The sequence below is a fragment of the Sarcophilus harrisii genome, chromosome 3 (assembly GCF_902635505.1).
Source record: "Sarcophilus harrisii chromosome 3, mSarHar1.11, whole genome shotgun sequence".
NCBI classification, from domain to species: domain Eukaryota; kingdom Metazoa; phylum Chordata; class Mammalia; order Dasyuromorphia; family Dasyuridae; genus Sarcophilus; species Sarcophilus harrisii.
The window spans coordinates 198,003,131-198,022,095 of NC_045428.1; the positions used below are offsets into that span (position 1 = coordinate 198,003,131).

At 34.7% G+C, this 18,965-nt stretch overlaps 1 long non-coding RNA gene across 1 annotated transcript; it reads right to left on the reverse strand.

Annotated features, from left to right (window-relative positions):
* Positions 1-2,790: 2,790 nt before the first annotated feature.
* Positions 2,791-3,677, reverse strand: LOC100919852. The gene is made up of 3 exons (XR_004232895.1): positions 3,452-3,677; positions 3,172-3,308; positions 2,791-3,035 (listed from the first exon to the last, which is right to left on the reverse strand). It is a non-coding gene; the product is annotated as an uncharacterized LOC100919852 (long non-coding RNA).
* Positions 3,678-18,965: the final 15,288 nt, after the last annotated feature.

Here is an 18,965-nt window from a genome sequence, read left to right on the forward strand (position 1 = left end):
GATGGCCAGGTCCATCAGAACTGGTCATCATATAGTATTGTTGAAGTATATAATGATCTCCTGTCCTGCTCATTTCACTCAGCATCAGTTCGTGTAAGTCTCTCCAGGCCTTTCTGAAATCATCCTGTTGGTCATTTCTTACAGAATAATAATATTCCATAATATTCATATACCACAATTTATTCAGCCATTCTCCAACTGATGGGCATCCACTCAGTTTCCAGTTTCTAGCCACCACAAAGAGGTCTGCCACAAACATTCGTGCGCATACAGGTCCCTTTCCCTCCTTTATGATCTCTTTGGGATATAAGCCCAGTAGTAACACTGCTGGATCAAAGTACACCCCATCTTTTAAAGTCTGTTCACTTCTGACTTCCCTTCCTCTCCTCCCAAAGGGGCATGCCTTTAGCTTCCTTTGTGACATAACATAATATGGGTAGGTTGAGGTTTGAAGTTTTATAGACTGTCTTATTTTATTGCACCCCCCCCCATGTCAGGAGAACACAAAAATCATATAATTTTACTCCCCCTCCCCCCTCAAGCAGTTATCCCCAAATTCATTTGGGAAATGAGGTCTCATCTTCTGGATCTGCTTCATGTAGTCAGAGCTGCTGACGCTGCCCAGTGGGGGTCCAGACTATCATCTTTTTCTCTCATTATCTTTGTTTCTCAGTCTCTCCATCTCTCTTCCCCTCCCTCTCTCTTCCCCCTTCCTCTCCCTCTCAATTTTGTAAGTACTATATAAATAATGGTATACTATACTGTATTATAAAATTTGTATGTGTATATTTATATATATACATACATATATAAATATATGTAGTATCTCTCAACTTTCAATATGTCTCCATCTCTTTTCCCTTCTCCCTCTCAATTTCATTAGTATATAAATATATTAAATACTATATATACTATGTTATACTATACTGTAAGTACATATTATATAATATTTAGATATGTGTAATATATCTCCCATCTGTTTCTGTCTCTCTCCCTCTCCCCCCTTTTCTCTCCTCCTCTCTTCTCTCCTCCCCCTCCCCCTTTTCTCATCCCTCTCTTCCCCCTTCCTTCCCTTCTCCCCTCTCTTCCCTTCTCCTCCTCTCTCCTCTCCTTCCTTCCCTTTCTCCCTCTTTTTTCCTGTCCCCCCTCTTTTCTACTTCCCCCTCTTTTTCCCTCTCCCCCCTTCTCCCCTCTCCTCCCATCCCCCATTCTCTCATCCCTTTCTCTCCCCCTGTCCCCCCTCCTTTCTCTCCTTTTCTCTCCCCTCTCCCCCAACCTCCCATTCCTCCCTCTCTCTCCCCTCTATTTTTTCCCTCCCCTGCTTCTCTCCCCTCCTTTTCTCCCCTTTTTCTCTCTCCTGTCCCTCTTCTCACCCTGTCTCTCTCCTCCCCTCTCTTTTTTTATCCCCCCCCCCACACACACAACTTTTCCTTTTTCTGGGAAATAGCAAATCACTCCAATATCTTTGCCAAGAAAATCACAAAGAGATAGAGATGTGACCTAAATGACTTTCAACCTCCTCTTCTCTCCATACTCTCTTCTCCCCTCTCTTCCCCTCCCCCTCTTTGTCCCTCATCCCCCCTTCTCCTGTCTCTCTTTTTCCTCTCTCCCTCCTGTCAATTCTCTTCCTTGTCTCTCCCCATCCCTATTTCTTCCTCTCCCCCCATCTCTCTCTTCCTCTCCCCCCTTTCCCCCTGTTCTCTCCCTCTTTGGGAAATGGCAAACCACTACAGTATCTTTGACAAGAAAACCAGAGCTGGAGATGTGAAATGCCACCCCCACTTCCCCCTGCTGCTACTGCCATGAGTAATACAAATCAGTAATGTCTTATTTAGCTGGGGTAGGAACTCTTCATATATAGCAAAATGAATATGAAATTTTTAAATAAATGTTTATTCTGGGCTACCCTTGGAGAGAAATTTATAAGTAAGATATGTGAAGTCTAACCAGCAACTATACCATAATTGTATTACTCAATACTGTGTAAAACATTAAGTGTTACAAATTGAATTTTCATATGATTCTAGCTTGGTACTCAACTATGAGAGATGAGCTTTCCCTCGGGTTCTAGAATACTAATACAATGCCAATAGAATTGCAAGCTCTTGGTTGTTCTTACAACTAGAAAGGCTTCAATAGACATGGACCACTGTTCCTGTATCATTTAGCCAGTTTTGGAAAGGAGTCATCAGTTAGTAACAGCACTCCAGTAATTACCCAAGAGTTTTTTTTTTTCCATCTCAATGACATTTGAAGTTAATTGGGAATCTACATAGGTAAAGGGAATGCTTAGTAATACAACAATAATTGCTACTATTCAAAATTTGCTGTCTCCTATGCAAGGAGTTAAAAATATAAAAAATTTTAAATTATGAACTGATATTATTGGGAAAGGAAATCCCAGAGACGTAGGGGGTCTAAATTATACAGTAGCTATATACTCTGAAAAATAAGGCAAAGTAGCACCATAGAAATGACCCATTTTCTGAAATTTGGTTAGAAAGAGGAACAGGAGCTCTTCTGTAGTCTTTGCAAGGCATCAGTGATTGAAGGTTGAACATAGGGATGAAGAGGTCTTAATCCACCATTCTCACACCCATTTCATTTTCTATTCCCACTACAGTCATCCATCCCAATTCAGACCCTTACATCCCTCCACCTCCAGATTAACTTAACTTTTTGAAACATCTGTAAAGTAGTTTAAACTGTATGAGCTTGAGATGTTTTTATATTTAAATATGTTAAAATTTTGAAAGATATTTTTGGCTTCCAGAGACCACACAACAAAGATTTGCATTTTCCACACTTTTATTGAGACAGGTCCTGGCTTTGCTCCAGTGTTGCTGTAGGAACCCTGCATCTAAGATACCACCGTGCTCTTTCTTCTGGGATTGTAAAAGGCAATGGCTCCATTTTGCCTTGATGATGGGAAATTGATGGCTGGTTTATTGCTAGCTCCCACGGATAAGAAAAGAAATTCATCGGAGTCTATCTTGCTTTCCTATAGTAGCATGCAGTACGTGCTACAACGCTGGCTATAAAACAAAGAGAATATATAAAACCCCTTTGAAAACTGACATACCTGTTATTTGGAGATACTAAGTGCAAAGTCAGAGAAATTATTCCAAGTAAAATAGAATGTATGATGAGTGAACAGACTTATTCACTCACCTTTCTCTGTTCATTCATTTCCCCTCTGTCACCACTGTTAATTTTAGCCAGATTTCACTTGAACAAAAAATGTCTGTGGAGATAGGGCTCCACTGGGCCCCACTCCTCCTAGAGATGTCTCCTGACTTTATTCAAGGCTAGAAATGTGCATAAAGAAAAGGCCAATAGACAATTAAACTCTGTGGCCTGAAATTCTTCCATAGGGACATAGACACATTGGAATAAATTCCATAAGTAATAAAAATAGCTTCAGGATTATATAGAATAGGAGTAAATTTACCTCTTCTTCTCTTTCTCGCTCTCCTTCTTCTCCTTCTCCTCCTTCTTCTCCTAACCCGACGCCGCCTTGGGGAATTATAACTTCTACATCTTGCCATTTTTATCTTCTGAACTGTTTTGATTCCAGAGAGAAAGGCTTCATTGCCCCTAAGAGGAGCAAGGGCAACCTGTCTACCTGGATGGTGTTTTTCCAAGGTTGAGCTTAACCCTCAGCTGGTCTGCATTTAAAGAGTCTGCTCACTGTGACCTCACAGAAGAACCACACCCTATATGCTTTCATTTAAAAAATGAAAACCATTACCATATATGGCTATGAAAACATAACCATTTACTGGTACTCCCAAATTTTTGTTTTGTATTGATAACTCAGTTTCTAGTGTCTATAAATTTGATATATATCCTTTGTAAGACAAAAAAAAAAAAAAAAGAAAAAAATTACCAACAGATTGTCATTTGATAAGGTAAGTCCAAGAACCCAAACTGTGTATTTCTAAATATATTTTTCTCAATATCCACCCTAGATATTCATCTCAAAGTGGGGAGGGAATTATTCCAGAGGTTGGATGAAACCCTGAAATAGTCCCCCAAATATTTCTTGATCTCTTTCCAGGGTGCTATCAAGATATTTCCTCAAATCTTATTGGTATGCTGTTCATTCATAGACAAGATGCAAAATCACAAACTTGGTTTTGAAACTAGTACATAACTGTGTTGTGAGACCTCTCTTAGCACATGTGAAATCTACTGCCCATTATATGAGACCAAGACTTTTCAGTGCCCTCCATTTTATTTTCTTTATATAATATAGAGGCTTAAATCATTACTAAATAAGCGTCATTTCCATAGAATCTAATAATTGTTAACTGTTTAATTTCTTTGGAATCTAGCTATAATGAGTGATCTCAGAGTATATTAACAAGTTTGTAGTGCCAAACTTCAAAATTAGATATTTTCTCATGCTTATATGGTCAATAAGAAAGAGAAGATTTGTTCATGTATCATATAGCATGTATAAAATGTAACATAGTGAGGGAAGAAGCCACTGTATCCTATAATTGTATCTTGTGTTTGCTTATTCCAGCATCTAAGTATTTTGCTTTGAGTATACAGTATAGCTTTAATATATAAGTACAGGGTTTTTTTTTTTTTTTGTCCTCAAAAAACACACATTTCATGGATCCCTTTAGTAACTTGGAGAAGCCCATGAACTACTCAAAATAATGTTTTAAAGTAATGAAAGAAAATACTGAATTTCAATGAGAGATTTCTACATTCAGAAAATAAAGAAGCATTTTTTTCCCCATTCAAGTTGGCAGATCCCCTCCCAGTCTCTGAAAGTAATCTATTGTGCCCTGGTTAAGAATCCAAGTAGAGTATAGAACCCTGGGTTTTGAGTCAGGACACCAAAGTTCAAATCCCATCTCAGAAACTTCTAAAAACTTTCACTTCTTTATCTGTAAAAGAGGGATGGGATTGATATAAATATATGGCTCAAAGGGCTATTGTTAGGAGAAGTAGTTTCATTTAATATGGAAAAATATTTCACATATTAGGTGAGATTTACAAAGCCATATTGGATTTTGCCATCTAAGGTCATTCACCTGCTTTGACTACTTTAACTAGTTAGTATGTTCATGGAGAAGTCACAACTTCTCAGTGCCCCAGGCAACTCTATAAGACTATGTAACTGTCAGATGAGTTGCTGATCTGCATTGGGGAAGGATTTTCCATGATGAAAGATTTCACACACAAATCCTAACAAAAAATTCAAAACAAAACAGCAAGCAAATCAAGACTCCTTTCATTGCCGAGTTTTGTTGCTGTTGTTTAGTCATTTGTCACATCTGACACTCTGTGACCTCATTTGGTGTTTTCTTGGTCGAGATACTGGAATGGGTTTGACATTTCCTTCTGCAGCTCATTTTACAGATGACAAAACTGAGGCATACAGGGTTAAGTGACTCTCTCAGAATTACATAGCTAGTGAATGTCTAAGGCCAGTTTTGATCACAGGAAGAAAAGTCTTCCTAATTCCAAGTCCAGCAATCTATCCACACTGCTCCACTTAGGCACCCCAAATTGCCCAATGGTATTCCTTTCATTTATTTCTTATCCTATTCACCACAAAAACTGTTCCCAATTTCCTTTTTTGTTAGAATCTCACTTTATCCTCATCTTTGTCTTTCATAGTGGATGATACTCATGTTTTCTATTTTACTAAAATTGGAGTTATCTATTGAACTCCTCCCTCACTTTCCCTCCTCAATGACTCAAAATCTCCATCCCTCCTTGCTAAGAATACCTCTCATTCCCTTTTATTCTCTTTTAGGATATTGCGCCACCAATCAAAGAAATTATATAATTGAAATAATATTCTTGAAATAAGGCAATAGTTTAGAAGGTAGTACGCTTTGGGCAGGCAATAATAACAGATTATAAGCAAGGGAGTAGTCTTAAGTGACATAATGATTAGAATTTGCATAAAACAATGGGAAATGAACTGAGAGAAACAATATGATAAAGAGTAGAAAGTAGCCCCGGGTATCATACTTCCACCTGTGCAATGCTTGGCTTTGAGTTTCCTTGGCTCTCTGCCTAGAAATGTGATGGAACCTTAAATTGTATCTATTGTACATTTCAGTTCCAGCCTGCTATGAAGCCAGAATCCCTTTTTTCTCTCTTCTCTTCCCTTCCCTTGACCAGAGGGACTAAATGGACTGCCTGAGCCTTCCTCTGCTTTCTCCCAAGTGAAGGTAGAATGTTAAATTCAAAGTTTATCTGTGCTTTAAATTTTGTTTTCTTTTTTCCACCAATATTTATTTCTATTGAAGCAGACTATAAATTACCATCTCTATAAATACATATAAGTTAGATTTGATTTTAAGGCCAAAATTTAAAATAAAATTTAAATGAGGCAGGATCTTACATTGTTACCAGAAGCCTAATATTTGTGGCTAGCAATATACTTGCATATGTAAATATGTATGTGTATGTACATGTGTGTATTTGTATGTATACATATAAAAAGTTTTGATCCAATAGAATACAAAATATTTACAAAATTTGATTGGATGTAAATAAATATATTTATACATATATTAGATCTAAATAAACATGTGCATAACCAAATGTTTATTTAGATTCCATAGAATTTTATCAATATTTGCAAATTTTTTGCATTTATATAAATATATACCTGATACAACATATATAAAATCAACTTTTTCTTTCTTTCTTTCTTTCTTTCTTTCTTTCTTTCTTTCTTTCTTTCTTTCTTTCTTTCTTTCTAACCTCTGGTACTTAGCTAGAAATCTCAGCTAGAAATATTAGATAAATTAAAACTTCATGGCTGTTCTATGAATGACATGCCATGTCTTAGCTTCTGGTCTTTGTTTTCTCACGTGTGTGTGTGTGTGTGTGTGTGTGTGTATGTGTGTATTCCCCAAGACTCCAGCTTAGCTTACTGGGTCTCCGTACTCTTCTTCTCTCGTTATCTCTACCTAATTCTCTCATTTTCCACTTTGTGTCTGATCAATGAGAGAGAGAGAGAGAGAGAGAGAGAGAGGGAGAGAGAGAGAGATCTCCTGCCTTTATGTAGCTGCCTTTCACTTTGCCAGGTAATTTTTGTTTTTATTAAAATGAAAAGTTTTCTTTAAATATGTATTTAGTAAACATATACTTGCAAAATATATTTACAGACTATATTGCAAAATGCATATTTGTTAATATATTTTGAAGTATTTTCAAAATTCTATATATGTATATATATCTATGTACATATATACACATAAACACATACACAAATTTCATAAATATTTTATTCCAATAGAATTTTGTAGTAATTTTAAAGACAGAACAGCTTTGTTCTTCCATTGATCTTTATCAAACACTACAATTTAGTAACTACTGGCTTTCACCTATGGTCCTTGATATAATGTACTATATATAATATATTCTATAGAAAAGGTTAGGAATCCCCTCATCACTTCCTTTAATCTCCTTTCTCTGCTTCCTTTTGAATAGGGATCAATTTTTCGTACAATTTCTTATAGCAATCAATTCTCTTTATCCTTTTGGTAATAGGCTATTTTTAAAAGAATACTTCTGATTAATACTGTTAGTCTAGATAAAAATGATCATTTTGTCAATCATAACTGCTTATGATTTTGATGCTTTTGATATTTGTGAATGGGAAATTGAGGTGGGGCAGAGATGTAATAATAAGGCATGTTACTGAGAGACAAAAACACAGACAAAAGAGTGGGTGTAAGCTTCAGAGTTCCCCTACCAAGGGAATGCAAACTTTCCCTCTCCATCCAAGAGGTACCCCTGTCCCAAAGGGGCAAATTGTTACAATAGAAAGAGTGATGAGTAGCTCCAGTATAATTACAAAAGTCCTTTAATAATTATCTGAGTTAGTTACATAGGGGTTGTCTGGGGCAGCTGCCAAACTATTCAATGTATGTCTGCAAAAAAAACAAAACAAAACAAAAAAAAAAAAACCTGAAAAAGCGTGGTAATTATAAAATTTAAAAAAAGGGAGAAGTAGTTATAGAGCATCATTGCATATATTAATGTGATTCTGGCTAGAATTTTGATTTACTGCTCAGTACTGGACCAAATTCCAGAACCTGAGCACAAGGCATGTGGTTAGATGTTCAGACGTTCAAGGCCAAGTACTGGTTGGTTTAAATTCCCACACAAACACAAGGCTATTTGCTGGATACTGTGCCCTTGTAATGGCATTTCCCCTGTATGATATTGCTTTCACCTAATAGGGAACCTACATTCCATCTCTGAAAGTTCTTGTAATGGCTTTCACCAACTGGGACCCTACAGAGGGAGTGAGAGACAGAAAGCAAAAAAAAATCTCTGAATTTTCCAGATCTAGCTGTTGACTCTGGAGCTTTGGGAAAGAGAATCTTATAGATTTCATATTTTAACAAAAAACTTCCCAAGGTGAAGTTTAAACAATAGCAACAACAATTTGCATTTTTCCCTAAGAAAAAATGCTAAGTTGAAAAACAGCAGTGTGTGATGACCAGTGTCACTAGTCACATAATCTTGTTCCTCATTGTTTTACTCCAGATAAGCTCAGAGACATCCTTTTGTGGGATATGAGGATGGGGGGAGGGGAGGAAGCCAAGGGAAGTAAATTGAGAGTAGTTCTTAGCTAATAGTAGTATAACAATGAGAAAGGCTAGAAAAGATCAGCAATGTCTATATTCCAAGATTGACAGAGAAAAGGAAACACAATTTCTATATAAAAGATCTCTAAAGATTTTCTTTGTTTTTAAGCCTCAACTCCTCAGATTGACTAGTATAGACCACATAATATACATATATACTTAAATACATACATTTAAGTATATATATGTGTGTGTGTGTGTGTGTGTGTGTGTGTGCATACACACATTCATCTGTAAGTATTGTGGTGATTGAAAAAGATTCAAGAGACATAGTTTTAGGGTAACTTAATCATTTTATTAATAAGGCCATTATATTAATTAATAAAAAGATGGTTATTTGGCCAGGTTTCTCTCTTAGTCTTAGATCAAAGACAATCATGGCAGCTAGGCTTATAGTTTATATATTCTTTGAAGAGTAAGGTGTTCAGTTAGGGGCTGAGAGTGTCACTCTTAGACATGAAAACATTATTATTACTCAGAATATACCCAGCCTTGAGAGATCTAGTTGAAAGGATCTTAGCCAAAAGAATCTATCTCCACCCAAGTTGAATAGAACATGAAGGGCTTTCCTAACTTAGATTAAATTCCTTGTAGGTGGGATCTGACCTACATTAAGAAAAGCTGATTCAATATCAGGACTTTGGAAGAAGGGTAGAGTTCTTAACCCCCTCCCCCAATTATTGGTTACAAATCAATATTTCTCTCAGTTTATATGTAAATGAAAGCTTTATTAGGGCAGAACCTATTTCATTCATATCTAGATCCTCAGTCCCTAGCATTGTGATCCTAGGGGATCATTTATTAGGATAAATGATAATTATAAGATAAAATACAAAACTCAGTCTGTATCAGCCTGGCTTAAGTTCTTAAATTACAAAGAAGGGAAGGAAGAAGTTTTCTGGAAGAAACTTGTTCTACTTAACCTTTGACCAGTTGTGCCCTTGGACTGCAGAGCCAACTCTGGAAATTGCCTCTGATTAAAAACAACAAAAATAAAAAGGCTTAGAGTAGTGTCTGTAATGCTTCCTGCTACAATAAGGAACTCTCTGGGCTACAGCTGGGAAGCAAACTACTCACTGAACTCAAGCAGAAATACAAAATCCCTTATTTTGAACCAATTAAATCTTTCTGTACTCCCTGAAATTGATTGTTATACTCATTCCTAAACTGGGAGCTACAGGATTCTTTCAAGACTCCCATTCCTTGTGTGCTCATTTGATATTTAGAGATAAAGTTCAATAGAGGGAAAAACCGTATGGGTTCCAATTCCCAGCTATGCTATATGTTCACTGTGTGATCTTCACTTAGCCTTAACCTATTTGAGCCTCAGTTTCCTTATCTGTAAAATGTTCGGTATTTACTAAATAACTTCTAAGTTTCCTTCCAGTTTCTAATTATGATTTTATGAAGTTATGAGGCTTTATTTAAAAAAAACAACAAGATTTTTTACTTTTCATCAAAATCATCATTATTACTTGCATTTATATAATGCTTCAATATTTGCAAAGTCATATTAACTCATGATCCTCACAACAACCTTTGTAAGACAGGTACTATTATTATCCCATTTTACATACAAGGAACATACATTACATATATGGGTAAGTGATTTGAACAGGATCACACATTTAGTATATGAGATAAGATTTGAACTCAAGGTTTCCTGACTCCAAGTCTAGCATGTTCTATCCATTGTGCTACCTAGCTGCTATACTATAGTATTTTAGGGGAACGATGGTATCATCCATGTAGTTATTCCCTACAATAATGTAGATTGCCACCTATACATGCCTAAATGCTGTCCTTTGTGATTCTCATCCATGTTTAATACTGCAAATATACCCAAGATGATGAGAGCCTTCTTTTTATTCTCTTGGCACTATGAGGATGGCAATGGTGGCTTTCCATGAATGAATTAAAAAGTATTTAAGTGCTTACTAGGTGCCAGGCATTGTATTAAAGACTGGGATACAAGAAAATAGTTCCTGCCTTAAAGGAGTTTCCATTTTATTAGGAGAAGACCAGATATTTGGGGAGTCTTGCCCAGGGAGCCATGTTTTGGTTTGAGAAGTCCAAAGGGTTAGTGAGTGGAATCACAAGGCAATTGTTTGATTAGTCTTTCCTAAAGATGTTAATATTGACTTGATTACTGTTCCCCCAGAGTAATAAGGGAAATTTGGAAAGAAAATGATCATAGTTATATGCATGTATATATGCACACATATATATATATATATATATATATATATATATATATGTTACACACATAAACATACATATACATATATACATACACATTACACCTATATATTTATTTATGTTTTAGTCAAAATGGATAGATATAGGAACTGGGTCCTGTGATTTCATTGGTATAGGAAGATCCTGATAAAGGACTTCCTCTACCAGTACAAGTTTGAAGATTATAATTTTAGAATTACCTAAAGGATTGAGAGATTAATGGACTCGATCAGCATTGCAAATACATTATATATGACAGGTGTTTCTCCAATTTAGGCCTTCTTGACTCTGAGTTAAGCTCTTTATCCAACACTCTGTGCTGTGTGCCTCTCCAATTTTGGTTATGTATTTCTTTTATGACATCCTTAAGGCTGCTTTCCTACATAATTACTTGTTATTAGTGTATCATAATGTCACTTTATATAAGAAATCTCTGATCCCATATACCTAACAGAGTGCCAGGCACATAATAGGTGCTTAATAAATGTTAATTGATTGATCTATCAATCAATTCCTCCTCTTTTCAGTAATTGCCTTCCCTCTCAATCTTATAATGTGCTTTGTATTGTAACTGTCTAAAGCACTTTGTTATATAATATTACTTTGCTTTGCTTTATGTCCATTGTGCACTTTGTTTCATGAAAATAAGTATAGTGACTTACCTAAACTTTATTTTTGTTACAACACCTGGAAACAAGAAATAATAGTTATTAAATAAATATTTGTTGAGTTCAATTGAATGAATTTAGTAATTTACAAGACTTTTTGGCACAGGGCTAGAGTTAATTTTTATTTCAGACATCATTTTGGTTGAAAATACTTTTCCATTGGATATGTAATTTTTTCCCACTGCATATTCATGCAGGCATATTTCAACAATAATATTTGATTTTGGAACTTTTAAGATCCAAAACTCTCTGAGTTCTCCCACAAAGATGTTGTTAAGATCAAGAGATAATTTATGCTTGATGAGATAATTTATGGGAAGCACTTGGAGTCTTTTAGAGGAATACAACATATGGTTGTTTAAAAATTATTTTCACTTTCATTCATAAATAGTAAAACTAGAAGCAGAGAATCAAAGATCTATAAAAGATTTTGAGAATTTTTTTAGTTAGTCTAAATTTTTTCTTTTTGTCTATACCTAAACCACCCATAAGAAAATGATGGTTAGTTTTAGCCTTCAAATATGGACAGTGTACTTTAGGAACATACAAATCACTTTTGACATTTGGATTTAAGAGAAAAGGTAATCCATTAAAAAAAAAAGAGAGTGATAAGGAATAGTGTGATTATCCTACTAAGATGGAAAGATGATTTGAATTTTAGAATCCTCAATTGAACATACAGAAAAGAGGTTAAAAGAAAAAAGCTGCAATCAAAAGGACAAAATGAGAGTCATGAAGGACAATTACTCTGCTGGGAATAGAGAAGTACGTTAGAATTTAGTGCATTTTCTGAGTATTGGGGTATTTTATAGCTAATATGAAGCTAATATAAAAAGTTTGAGCTTTTTTGGCTTGAGCTTGAAGTTCACTTAGATGGATTTTAATGGTCATGAATGTCTGGGTGATTTACAAGTTTGTATTGCCTGAAACTCTGCTCATAGATTGTCAGATCCTTCTTCCCAGTACAATAAGTTATGAAGAAAACTTTCACATAAAGACACTCTCACTTCATAACCCTACCCCTACCCTCTGCCTCTCTCCTATTTCCTCCTTCTGTCTTTCCCCCTCAATAAATTCCAGAGGTTCCCTATCATCTCCACGATCAAACATACAATAGTCCAGCATTCAAAGCCATTTATAACTTAACCCCTTCTTATTTTTCCATTTTTTCTTATATCTTATTCTTCCCTAAGCACTCCTTCAATCCTGTGATACTGACTGCCTAGCTTTCTCTCCAAGTTTCCAGCATTTTCTGTCTCTCCCTCATATCTGGAAAGTTCTCCTTCTTCTCTCTGACTATTGACTTCCTTGGCTGGTTTTAAATTCCAACTACTGCCCCACCTTTTATAGGAAGTCATTCTCAAACTTCTTAATTCTAGGACTTTCCCTCTTTTAATTATTTCATATTTATCCTGTATATAGTTTGTTTGTACTTATATATTTGTTTCTTGTCTTCCTCAATTAGATTTCAAACTCCCTGAAGCCAGAAATTGTCTCTTTCCTCTTTTTGTATTCCTAGTGCTTAGCACAATATTTGGCACATAAGTAGGCACTTCAATGTTTTACTGACTGATGAACACATAGAATCCCCTAGGACAAATTTCCCAAGATTTGCACCACTTCCCCCAGTAGTTTCAACTAGTTTTCCTTCTGCATACTCTAAATAGAAACCCGTGCTAATGACTGGATATTTTAAAAATAGTCGAGACATTAAAAAACTTTCCTAAAATTAGCATCAAATTACAGTTCCAATTCCTACAGCTGTTTATCTATCTTTTTTTTTTTTTCTTTTTCAGAAAAGTAATTCCATTTGCTTAAGATCTGGCCTTAAAAAATAAACACTGCATTCTAATGGCTAGTGGTTCTTTCTTTTTTTTTCCTGGGAAGTTTATTCTGATGTCCCTTATTGTCTCTGTCCCTTGAATCTGTTGTTCATTCAATATACCTTTCTTTCTTACTATAGACTCAGTGACACTCTGAAAAAAGTAATCAAAGAGAAAAGAAAATGGTTATTCATACTTTTTATACAAAATCATGAATTGGAACTTCAGGGGCCTTCTTCAGCCTTCAACCTTAATCAACCACTCTATAATCTCCCCACTGAATGAACCATCAATCTTCAGTTTGAAGACCTCCAATGAAGAACTCAACTTTTCTTTAAGAAACCATTCCAATTTTTGGAGTGCTCTTAGGACTTTTTTTTTTTCTAATATTCAATTTAAACTGCCTTTATGCAGCTTTAATCAATCACTCCTAGTTCTGCCTTCTGGGTGAAACAGAAAAAAATTCAATTAGTTTGAATACTTAAAAACAGCAAGTATGTCTCCTCTAAGTCTTCTCTTCTCTCCACTAAATATCCCCAGGGAACCAGTCTTTGTATTGCATAGTCTCAAGTCTTCTCTATATCCTGTTGCTAGTTTCCCCAGGAGGTTTTCTATTTGGAAAAAAGCTTAAATTATAGTATGTTCAGAAGTGAATAACTAAATGCAACATTCCAGATGTGAGCAGATCAGAGCTGAGACTTTTTATCTCTTTGGTTCACTGTAGGATTCAAAATAATAATTATTGTACAATTCATATGAGGGTCTCTGTGTGTATACATATATATATGTGTGTGTGTATATATACATATATATGTGTGTAAATGTATATTTGAATTTTATAAATCATATATTTATATACATCATTGTGTGTGGATGATGAAGTTTATTATTCCTCATTTAAATTTTTATTGGCATATTTTGTTTCTATATTAACTTCATTTCCATATTTTCCCCTCCCACATCTTATTAAAAGAGCTATTTCTTTTAATAGAGAATGAAAAAGAAAGAGAAAAAAAGCTGTTTAGGAAAACTAATCAAAATATTCAACTTACTTTGCTATGGTATATGTAATGGTCTTAGACTTTGGTCTCTTAATTTTGAAAAGGGAGGAAATACATTTTCTCAGCTCTTTTTGGAAATTAAACTTGATCATTATAATTAGCATTAAATTTTGTTATTTTTCTTTCCTTTCCATTTACACAGGTGTACTCATTGGAAATGTTTCCTCCCCCCTTCTCCCCTCCTTCCCCCCCCCAGCTTCTTTGCTTTATTTTGTATCAATTCATATCTCATCCCAATCTTTATATTTTTCATATTCATTATTATTTCTTAGAAGTGGGGTAATATTATTATTCATTCATAACATAATTTGTTTATCCATTTTCAGTCATTAGAAATGTTTTATTTCCAGTTCTTTACTCCTTCAAAAAGCATTGCTATAAATATAATATAGTATATATGGATCCTCTTTATCTTTGATCTTGTTGTAGTATATATGCCTCATAGTAAGATCTCTGGATTAAAGGGTACAGACATTTTAGTAGTACTCTTACCATCATTCCAAATTGCTGGCTAGGATGGTTAGGTCACTTAAAACTTTTCCCCATAATTTTCCCCCTCCCCAAGACAGCAAGCAAATCTAATATAGATTTAACATGTGCAACCCCTTTAAAAATATTGTGCCAGAAGCGACAGAACCAAGATGGTAGAGAGTAGAGAGGTCTTTGTCTGAGGTCTTCCTGGCGTTCCTTAGATCAACACCAGATCAAGCCATTGAATGGGTTTTGAAGTAACAGAACTCACAAATATTTGGAGTGTAACAGATTTCCAGCAGAAGATATTTTGGAAGAACTTCAGAAAAGGTCTGTTTCAATTAGGTATGGGGAAGGAGGGGGAGAGAAGTAGAAGGTAGCTGAATGCAGGTATGGCACAGGGACTCAGAGCAGATTGGCATCCAATGGTAGGGGGTATCCTTTGTCCTGATTCAGAAGCCAGTTGATCAGATGATTAGCTGTGAGCAATTCAACACAATTTCAAAAGGCAAATAGCTCCTTCTAAACCCCAGCATAACATGGGACTTCGCCCCGTCCTCACTGCACAGGGAGGAAGCCAGAAGCTGCTCCAGGGCATCATAAAGTCACTGTTGCCTATAGATGAAACTTGGGACAATCTTCCTTTTGCCCTATAAGAGCTAACCTCAATCTTTAAAAATGAACAAAAAAGGAAAAGGAGCTATGACCATAAATAGCTTTTATGGAGACAGAATAGACCTCAAACCCTGAGGACAGTCAAGGCAAAACATCTCCAGATAAAGCCTCAAACAGTGATATTAAATTGGTGTCTATCTGATAAGGCTCTCTTGGAAGAATTCAAAAAAGATTTTAATAGTTAGAAAAAATGGGAAAAAGAAATGAGACCTCTGGAAAAAGAAATACAGATGTTATCTAAAGAAAATAACCCCTTAAAGACTAGTTTTACCAAAATGGAAAATGAAATCAATTCCTTGAAAAAACAGAATTTCTTGGCCAGAAACTGGAAGCTGAGTGGATGCCCATCAATTGGAGAATGGCTGAATAAACTGTGGTATATGAATATTATGGAATATTATTGTTCAGTAAGAAATGACCAGCAGGATGATTTCAGAAAGGCCTGGAGAGACTTACATGAACTGATGCTGAGTGAAATGAGCAGGACCAGGAGATCATTATATACTTCAACAACAATACTATATGATGATCAATTCTGATGGATGTGGCCATCTCCAGCAATGAGATAAACCAAATCAGTTCCAATAGAGCAATAATGAATTGAACCAGCTACACCCAGCAAAAGAACTCTGGGAGATGATTATGAATCATTACATAGAATTCCCAATCCCTATATTTTTGTCTGCCAGCATTTTTGATTTCCTTCACAGGCTAATAGTATACTATTTCAAAGTCCAATTCTTTTTGTACAGCAAAATAAATGTTAGGACATGTATACTTATATTGTATTTAATTTATACTTTAACATATATAACATGTATTAGTCAACCTGCCATCAGGGGGAGGGAATGGGGGGGAAGGAGGGGAAAAATTGAACAAAAAGGTTTGGCAATTGTCAATGCTGTAAAATTACCCATGCATATAACTTGTAAATAAAAAGCTATAATAAAAAAAAATTTCTGAAATGGAAAAAAAAATCCAAATGAACAAAACAACTAATTTAAAAGTTTAATTGGCTAAATGCAACAGGACATTAAAAGCTAACTGAAGAAAATAATAAACTAAAAATTAAAATTGAAGAAATAAAAGCAAATGACTCAATGAGACATCAAGAATCAGTCAAACAAAATCCCCCCCAAAAAAACAAAATAGAAGAAAATATAAACTACCTCATTGGAAAAACAACTGACCTGGCAAATAGATCTAGGAGATACAATCTAAGAATTATTGGACTCCCTGAAAACCACAATGACAAAAAAGAGCCGAGATAACATCTTTCAAGAAATCAAAGAAAACTGCTCTGATGTCCTCAAACCAGAGGATAAAATAGCCATTGAAAGAACCCACCAATCACCTCCTGAAAGAGTCCCCAAAATTAAATCTTCAAGGAATATTGTGACAAAATTCCAGAATTATCAGATCAAGGATAAAATACTGCAAGCAGCCAGAAAGTAAAAGTTCAGATATTGAAAAGTCACAATCAGGATTTCCCAGGACTTAGCAGCTTCTACTTAAAAGGATCAAAGGGTTTGGAATATGATATTTCAGAGGGCAAAGGAACTTGGACTGCAGCCAAGAATTAACTGCCCAGAAAAATTAAGCATTACCTTTTAAGGGGAAAAGATGGATATTCAATAAAATAAGGGATTTTCATTTTTGATGAAAAGACCAGAGCTGAACAGAAAAATTGATCTTTAATTACAGAACTTAAGAGAAACATAAAAGGATAAAAAGGAAAGGAAAAAATTATATTTTTTAAAGTTAAAATGTTTACATGCCTATATGAGATGATAGATATGTTTAACTGTTTTAGAATTGTGAATTTGTTTGGGTATTAGATGGAATAGGTATAATTTGACTTTACTATGATGATATTTTAAAAAAAAGGTATGGATGGAAAAGTACTATACTGGAAGAAGAGAGAAAGAGAGGTTAATTGGAGTTAAACTGTTCATATTCCTATATGGGAAAAGGACACATGTAACAATTTTATCATTTTTAGGGCAATTAAAGGGAGTTTACATAGAGAACATGTGTGTAAGTTAATTGTGTTGGAATAATCTCCAAAGAAAAATGAAGTTGTAAGAAAGAGAGATTCATTAGGAAAAGGGGGGAAGAAGTGGAATGGAGAAAATATTCTCATATAGAGGAGGTACTCAAGAATAATGGAGCAGAAAATAGGTGTATGTGATGGTGGACAATGTTTGAACATTATTCTCTTTGGTACTAGCTTGAACAGGGAAGATTGTGCACACATATGTATACATATATACATATAAACACACACTACACATAAACTATATACACATACATATGCACAGAGATACACACATACATGTATATACATACCCATGTATATATGTATATATATGTACTTATACATATACATATATACTCCATTGAGTATAAAAATTTATTTTATCCAATTAGGGAGAAGAATATAACAGTTTTCAAAAGAAGAAAATCAACATTGCCTATACTCATATGAAAAAAATGCTCTAAATTATTATTGATTAGAGAAAGGCCAATTGAAATAACTTTGAGGTACTCCTTCATAGTTTTCAGAAATGACAGATTCTGGAGAGAATGAGACAAGAAAGGTATATAATAAATTGTTGTTGAAATAATCAATTGGCCGACTCATTCTAAAAAATAATCTAGAAATATGCCTCAAAGTCCCTAAAACCATGCTTACCCTTTGATCTAGCAACACCATTACTAGTTCTGTATCCCTAAAAGATCAAAGAGTAGTGCAAATCACCTATATGTACAAAAATATTTATAGCAGTTCTTTTTTGTGGTGGCAAAAATTGAAAATTGAGGAGATATTTATCAATTGGGGAATGGCTGGACAAGTTGTACTATATGAGCATGCTGGAATATTATTGTTCTATAAAACATAGTGGGGGCAAAGTAGTTTCAGGGAAAAAAAAACATGAACTGATACAAAGTGAAGTGAAAAGATCATGTTCATAGGAACACTAATATTGTAATAATTATCAACTGTGAAAAATATGGCTACTCTGATCAGCACAGAAATCCAGGACAATTTCAAGAAACCCATAATGAAAAAATGCTATCCATCTCCAGAAAGAAACTGATGAATTCTGAGTGTCACTTGAAGCATATGTGTGTGTATGTGTGTATATATATATATATATATATATATATATATATATATATATATAATATTCTTTTATTGTAATATGGCTAATATGGAAATATGTTTTGCTTCACTTCACATGTATAACTGACAAATTATTTGCCTTTATGTTGACTTCAGAGGGTAGAAGGAGAAAGAAAATCTGGAACTCAAAGTTTAAAAAAATGTTAAAAAATAAATAATATATATTTAAAATAAAATAGAAATAAAAATTAGAAATAAAAAAT